General features: G+C 43.3%; 1 non-coding gene across 1 annotated transcript; it reads right to left on the bottom strand.

Annotated features, from left to right (window-relative positions):
* Positions 1–7,121: 7,121 nt before the first annotated feature.
* LOC136468247 (small nucleolar RNA R66) lies at positions 7,122–7,193 on the bottom strand. The gene has a single exon (XR_010761766.1). It is a non-coding gene; the product is annotated as a small nucleolar RNA R66 (small nucleolar RNA).
* Positions 7,194–8,130: the final 937 nt, after the last annotated feature.

The raw sequence follows: 8,130 nt of genomic DNA, 5'->3' as shown, positions 1-8,130 counted from the left end.
CGCGGTGCGTCTCTTGTCACGGCGGAGCCAGACGAGGTGTCAACTTTGCCTTTACCGCGACGTAGAAGACGCGGTGGTCTCGCCATGGTTGTGCTCTCGGCCATGGTGAGCGTGCCCGTGCATGTGCGCTCCTGCTCTGATGTACATCGTCATGGCTAGGGGTCCTCCTTTTGGCTGATGGCAGCGCGCACGGCGCGTCCAGGGTCTCGGCAAGCGTGGTTATGGCGGTCTCCCTAACTAACCAGTTGGGCTAGGCCAGTGCTCAAAGCTCCAGCAAGGTCTCAATCGTGGCGGTATACGTTCCATTTGGCTAGGGAGGTGGTCTCAGCAAAGATGGCTCACCGTAGGGTTTGTGGCGGTAGGATGGCAGTGCGGTGGCGAGGCGAGGCCGTGATGAGGTGATGCAGTGCCGTGCCGAGCAGCTACGTCACTGTAGCTGATCGGGGCGGAGCTCCTGGCTCCGGTGAGGTCCTCCCCGCAACGGCTTCCTTCTCCGCGCCACTCCTTCTCCTCTCATCCCTCGGCTTAGTGTACTGGTGCGAACCGCACGGTGGCAGCGGGGTGTGGTGAGGTGCTAGGGTTCGGGGCTCCTCCTTTTATAGGCGAAGCTCCAGGCTCCAATGGCGGATGGCTAGTGATGCGTGCGGCGCATCCGACGGCTATCGAGCGGTAGCGTAGGCGCGGCACAAGGGGAGATAGGGCCATGCTCCTTGCGTGACTCCCCGGCCCACACCTGCCACGCTAGTCGGCTCCCGGTTGCGTAGGCGGTTGAGGCGTGGGTGAGGAAGACGACACTGTAGGCGGGGTGGCTGACAGACGGGGTCCAGCGGGCAGTGGCTGCGAGCGAGGCGGACGGGGGCGCGGGCGTGGGCGACGTGCTGGGCTGCTCGTGGGCCGGTCACACGGTCGCGTGAGTTGGCCTGCGCGCGTTGCAGGGCTGGCTCGCGGGCTGAGCAGGCCGTGTCGGCCTGCGAGGCCTTCTTCTTTCTTTTTAATCATTTATCCTTAGGTTTGAATAATAATTTCTTTATGGAGTGTTTCTTTAAAGGAGTTTTCAAGCATTACATAAAGCAACTGAAAATCCAAATCACCATGTGAGTTGACAATATATGCCACGTTTCATTTGTTAATAATTAAATACACATGATAACAAATGACATGCCATGCTCATGAAATTGTCTAGTTGGGTTACTTCTAATGCAACACCTAGGGTTGGCTCCTACAGTGTCACTCATCATCATCATATGGGAGTTTTGAGAAAAATTTTGTAGTTGGTATTTTTGGTGTATGTATTTTTGAGTTGTTACAGCTAGTGCCTTAAATAGTGAAGAGTTTGGGTGCCTAAGCCACTCCCGGGTGAGTGCTCGTGCACTGTTCATATTCCGAAGTTGAATAATAGCAAGTATTTTGAATAGTGCCGCGAATTTGAATAGCGACCGCTGAATTTAAATAGTGTTGTAAATAGTAACTCTTGAATTTTAAATTTAAATTATGAGTCCTAATTTGCTGTAATATCTCCGCCGTGTGTGTGTGTGTGTATATATATATATATAAAATTTCTGCCTAAATTTTCGTCTAGACTAATTTTCATCTGGTCTTTCCACCAGCATAGACCACCTAATCGAACACAAATTTCTTAACGTATGGTACATGGACTTTGCCGCACAAGAGTCGAGTCCTGCATGACCAGGAGTTTCAATCCCAACATAAAAAACACGATCGAATCGAATCTTAAAAGAGACGCAACGAAATACAAGAGAAGTTGGTGCCATCGCCCGTGCTCGGTCCAAAGTCCAAACACCCAATAAGAAAGGATCATGTGCAACACATAAAAAGAAGGGGAATTGAGCAATTGTAAACTAAGATTGAAATTCCCAAAAATATTTCTCAATCTGAAGCCTAACACAAATCAGTACAATGATTTGGTGCATTTAGATATGCAAACGAGGCTTGTCGCGCATGTAGATCCAGCCCTCCCCGACTGAATCGGCGCTCCCACCACTGTAGCTCCCTGTTCTCGCCGGCACTTGCGCTGCCGCTGGCCATCGCACGCCCCCGCCTTGCTCGCGCTCAAGCGGACCGCCGCCATCCTGCTCCAATGCTCGAGCGGGCCGCAGCCGCAGCGTCCTGCTCTGCGCCTCCGTCGTCCGCCGTGGCCTGCTCCGCAATCGCGCCGCGCCGCGCCGCGCCCCCGCCACCGCCGACGGGCGCAGCTAGGGTTGGAGCCGCAACCAGGACGAGTGAGGATGACAAATCGTGGAGGTGCTGGGTGGGGTATTCGGAAGTGGAGGACTTTGGTCACTTAATGGGCCATCTGTGGCTCTGCGGGTGAGCACTGAAGGCCCGAAGCGGGGAGGGACTGAGGGAGGCAGATGATTTTTTGTTCGCTCCTTGTGCGTGTTGTGTGTGAGTTGCTTTCTCTTTACTTTTTTATTTTCTTTTTTGAAAAAACAAATCAGCAGCGTATATAAATATATATATATATATACATGTATTTATAGAATTCTATGAGCTCCCTTTAGTGGGTCTCTGTATTCCTATATTTATACCTTCTTATTATCTGTTACACCTATGTACCATTTTTCCCCTTATTTTTCATAAATTTTTAATTATTTTCTCCTTAAGGTTTGAGGTGACCCTAGGGTCGTTGATGATCTCACGCCTCCTTGATGCAGGCTTGTAGACGTCTAGCAGGACGATGCAGATTATAGAAACAGTCGCCGCCAACATATGATGTTGGAAGAAGACTTTTTTTTTTATGTACTGATCGAGGTGACCTGGAACACTAGGCCGTTCAATTCGGTAGTTAGATGTAATATATTTCATGGGCCTAAACCCGTCCAATAAGGTCCAACCCTGCTATTGGACCGGCAATCATCATCCTAGCAAAGCATAGACGACATATACACGTCACCATGCACACGGAAGACAGGCCGGGAAAATGCGTAAGATCGAGCAAAAGACAAGGTCGATGACGATGGATCATCGTTATCAATCCCGATGAGGCCAGCCGCCGCCGTGAGTGAAACCGATGCCGGCCGGCCCCCATCATCATATTGCGCCATTGCTATGCTCTAGCTAACCCTATAAATAATGCCCAGATCTCGACTTGACTTGCAGCAGCTGCTCACTTCGCTTCATCCACTGCATACGACGACCAAAAAAGAATACTATGGGCCGGATGAGCTTGACGGCGGCAGCGGTGGCCAGCGCCGACTACGGTGGTGGCGGCAAGCTGAAGTCGTCCTGGCCGGAGATGGTCGGGATCGAAACACATGGTGGAGGCGATAGCCATCATCAAGTCGCAGAGGCAGGACGTCATCTTCAAGCTCCTCCACGCCGGCGACCCCCAGCACGTCTGCCTCTTCCTCGACGACAACCTGATCGTCGTCATGAGGCCCATCGTCGCCAAGCGCTAGCTAGCTAGTCCGAGACGACGTAGGTACGTACACGGTACACGCACTATGCCAGAAAAGCGGATTAGTGACGCGTCTAAACAGTCATTAGTGACGCGGAAAACACACCTCACTTACATTGCGTCTGTGATGTGAAAATATCAGTGACTAGTGATGGTCACTAATGATGATCATTAGTGACGCGTATAGTCAACATGCGTCTCTGATGTGAGCCGGCACATGCGTCTCTGATGTGAGACACCAGTGACGTGTACAGACAAAACGCGTCTCTGATGTGAGCCACCACTGAGGCGTATAGCAAAACCACGTCTCTGAGTAAGCTCTCAGGAGAGACGCATTTTGGCTAGACGCGTCACTGATGACAATTTACAAAAAGAAAAAAAAGAAAAAGAAAAAACTTGGTCTGGGTCTTTACATACAATCAGACCATGCTTACATTAAACAACAAAAATCTACTCAGATCTACAGAACTAAGCCTACCAGAACATGTATGCTGAATTTAGCGATTACAATTACAATTACAATTACAAAGATTTGTTTATCGAGTCCTACCAGAACATGTTTACAAAATGTTGATGGAAACTTAAAATCCTACACATGTTTACTACTACAACATGAATTTACCAAATTCACAACTGGTCATCATCTGTCAGGTGTCACGCACAACTTTGCCACTTCCATGTCTCACTGGAAAAGAAAACCATGAACAAAAGAGCAGGTTCTATTGAAATTTCCCAAAATGAGAGATGAGAGAAAAATCGGTTTCACTACAATATTCTAACTTCCAAGATAAATGGACAAAAATAAGGTACTGATCATAGTTACATGTGAACTAGTTACAATGTAAGACTCATGAATAGCACCAGAAAATTGGTTGTAAAAAGGCCTATACTATGCTGCAACAACGCCTCCGCAACCTATAAATAATATAGGTGTACTTATGTATAATCTGAACCATCATGACTACTACCAGGTTCACTTGATGTTGAGGTAAAAATGATGTCTGAACAACCATGAGCAGCCCCAAATTAAAATGAACTTATTGCTTTGTGTGTTGAAAATTATGAATAGTCTGTATCAAGCTAACTGCATCTACTACCTGGAATGACTCGGCAAAAACAAGAATTACCACTGAACTAGAGCTACAATGACCACAGAATTGATCAGGTGCTACACATGCAAATTTCCTGCTCATTTTTTATTAATTGGATGCCATGGAGCTTTGGACAGGCAATGGCATAGAACGAGCAGAGTTAAATTGACCAGTCAGTGACAACTAATTAAATTGACAAGAGTGCTAAAGGATACCATAACAGCAGATTAATTGGAAACTGGAGAGCAATCCCGTGGCTAAATTGAAACTCACCAGGCACTTTGGTCTGCATACTGCATAGACAACATTATCAAACAAATTTCCCTTACTCTTTGGTCTGCATACTGCATAGACAACATTATCAAACAAATTTCCCTTACTCTTTGGTCTGCATACTGCATAGACAACATTATCGAACAAATTTAGATCAATGAACTAGCCAGATCTCTGAGATTCACACAGTTTCCAACTCTACAGTGGCTATGGGCTTACCATTAGTAGATTGTTGGGCCACTAATGCACAAGTGACAGAATAGAACACAACTCCAGCACAATCTGCTTGTTGAAGGCTGTAGTCTAACCTGTAACATAGGCATTCATGTGCTTAAATCGAACTCAGAGTGACCACAGGCTTCCTATCCATTTTCAGCGAACTCATAGAGTGACCATTCATGTGCTTAAATCAAACTCAAAAGTCAGAACAACTAACATTAGGGACCAAGTAACAGGTTCAGCCTTGTTAAATAATATGAAAAACACTCTTCTAAGTTCAATAAATGATGAATACATGAATATTAAAAAATTGGCAGAGTATGTAGGCTTGTAACCAATACCAGACATCCCAATTCTGTTTAATCAATCACATATAGAAGCAGGTATTCATTGCAGAAAACAAGGGAACTATAGGGCACACAATTAAGCTTTAATTTCTATTAAGATGAGTCCAACAGTTGATGCACTGAAAGGCAGAGCAGCATATATGACTGACAATACATGTATAACCAGGTAGTTCTATGTAAGACCTAAAAATATTTTTTAAAAGCATTAATAGGAATGATGAGGTACACATCAAACATGACTCACAAGCTCTGGAGATTAGGAGGAAGATTATAAGAAATGCCACTGCCTTCAAGATTATTGTTGCCCATATCCCAGCAGAACACTAAAATTATTAGTACTGCAAACCTGAAAATTAATCAAATACATAGTGTGAGTCTGAGATAGAACATAAGTTCAGAAAATAGCCTGATATGACATTGCAAAAAAAAGACAAACTAAGGCAAGCAAGAAGTAAAAGTTTACTCACTACTAATCTGATGGTCATAAACCTTTAAATTCTTATGACAACCCTGACAGGATTTGTCCTAAATTAACTAATTGACAACTAACTTCGAGATGTCAAACTGCAAACCAGTAGATGTGAATAATAAAAGTCATTTTGGCGTGCATCAATCCAGTAGATAGATTTTATCAGTGCTGCTTATTGCATATGTTCCACAAATTCTTAATAAAGGGTACATGCATCTTTACAGGTAAGCTTATCTCTGTTAGGCATGTAATTAGATACTTTTCAGTGAAAAGAAACAGCACATACAGTGTAGCCATTTGTAGGAAACCCATGATATATGTGTGCTTCATGCCTTAGTTTTAAGGCCTAATTAAGATCTCAGATTGCACAGGATTAAAGCACAAGAGGAAAATGTGGTTCTTGAAGCAGTAAAGCCAACATTTATGAGAAGAGTATATCAGAACATACATGTGCTGCAAAACTAATGACAGCCAAATAGAGAAGTGACTACAAGGGCATGCTACATTGCCATGAAACTGTTTATGCAAATGGAGAAAAAGAAAAGGAAACCAATCATGTGAAAACATACCCTTGAAGAAGCTCCCAATACATTAGCTGAGTTGATAGATTAGCAAAAAAAATCTGAGAAGATTTACAATGGATAAATTATTAGTACATACAATGTATAGAGTTGAGGATTGAACAGGTACAGGACATGCAGACAAGTACGCAAGCACATACCCGGCCCCTTAGCGATTGGAAAATCACAACATTTGTCATATCCCAAACTGTGCAACCAACAGGCATTTAGAATTCGTAGTTACTTTTAGACATTCATGCTGAGAAGAAAGTATAAATGATTGATAGATCATTAGATATGCTGGTACAATCACATAGATATGCTGCTACTTCTCAATATGGCTGTATAAACAAGTTCAATATATGTTGGGAAAGGAAATTGAAATCTCAAATCAGAGCTTGGGAAAGGAAATTGAAAACTCAAATCTGAGCTTATAGGTCTTCAGAAGATATGCTTAGGGCCTGTTTGGCAGAGCTCCATCTGATTCTGATTCTCCAAGGAAGCTGAGTCTATGAGAGAAGTGATTCTGTGGCTGAAAGTAATTGTCTTTGATTCTTTAGCATAAGCTCTTCAAATCATGATGGAGAATCACTTCATAGAATCAGGAGAAGCTACTTTTTTTAGCTCTCAGCCTCCTACTTCATTTCAGAGAATCACTTCACAGAATCAGCAGGAAATCACTTCTCTCTGAAAAACGGTTTGGCAGAGCTCCTGCTGAATCCAGCAGAGAATCAGCTCTGGGAGCTCTGCAAAACAGGGCCTTATAGTTGTCATCATGAGAATAATCAGGTCTCAAAGATTCATGCCATCATGAAAGAAGTAACTTATAACTAATTAAAAAGAAAAGGCATATGATTGGAATCCATGTCGACATGACACCGTCATCCGTTCCTTTCCTCTTCTAGTGCAGGTTGTCATCAGGCTTTCTTGGGCTCTAACTTGAGCCAGAGCCTGCTGGTGCAACATTCTAAACCTGCCTGTAAAAATATGAAAATTTTCAATGCACTTTCTTTCTTCAGGACTTGAGCAAAAGCTCCAGAATGGATGGATACTGCTTAGGTCTGAAATATTGAACAAGAAATTACAATAGGAAATCAAAATAGGAAATATTTGCCAACTTGCTATCTGTTAAATAATTCCATATAATTCTATATTGACACAGCTTTGATTTTGGAGGAATATAGAACGATGAAGATATTCACCTGAACAATGATTTGGTTTCCTCTATTTCCACCATGCATGGATGATAACAAAGAGCAAGAACCAGCAAGCTACCATGTAAATATTAAAGAAACAAAGGTTACAGCTAATAAGTTCATATATCTAATCAACCATTGAGGAAACTGTTTCAGGCAACTGTCACTAGTGTTTCAGGCAAGCAAAAGATGTTGGAACTAGGTAACTAATATTATCACACTTTTATAAAGCCAAAATAGAAATTTGTGGTTTATTTTTTTCCTGTAACACAGTCACACATGCTAGTGCTAATTTGCAGACTGAACCTCTACATGAAACAGCGAAACAGTGAAACAGCTGAAATATTAAACTTTGCATCTTCTCTAGAGGTTGTAAGAAAATAACAAAGGCACCAGTGTGGTGGTTCATAAATATAAATGGCAGCGAAACAGTGTGGTGGTTCACAAATTTATAGCAACTCTTGGACCTAGTAACTTTCAACATGTGGGTATGAATTTTGTTTACTAGATTATCCTTTCGAAGTGTTTAATTTTCTAACTAGAACTGTGCAAGTTTT

This window comes from Miscanthus floridulus, chromosome 7 (genome assembly GCF_019320115.1).
Source record: "Miscanthus floridulus cultivar M001 chromosome 7, ASM1932011v1, whole genome shotgun sequence".
Lineage (NCBI taxonomy): Eukaryota > Viridiplantae > Streptophyta > Magnoliopsida > Poales > Poaceae > Miscanthus > Miscanthus floridulus.
Note: the sequence above shows the minus strand (reverse complement) of the source record. Positions and strands in the feature narration are given on the sequence as shown.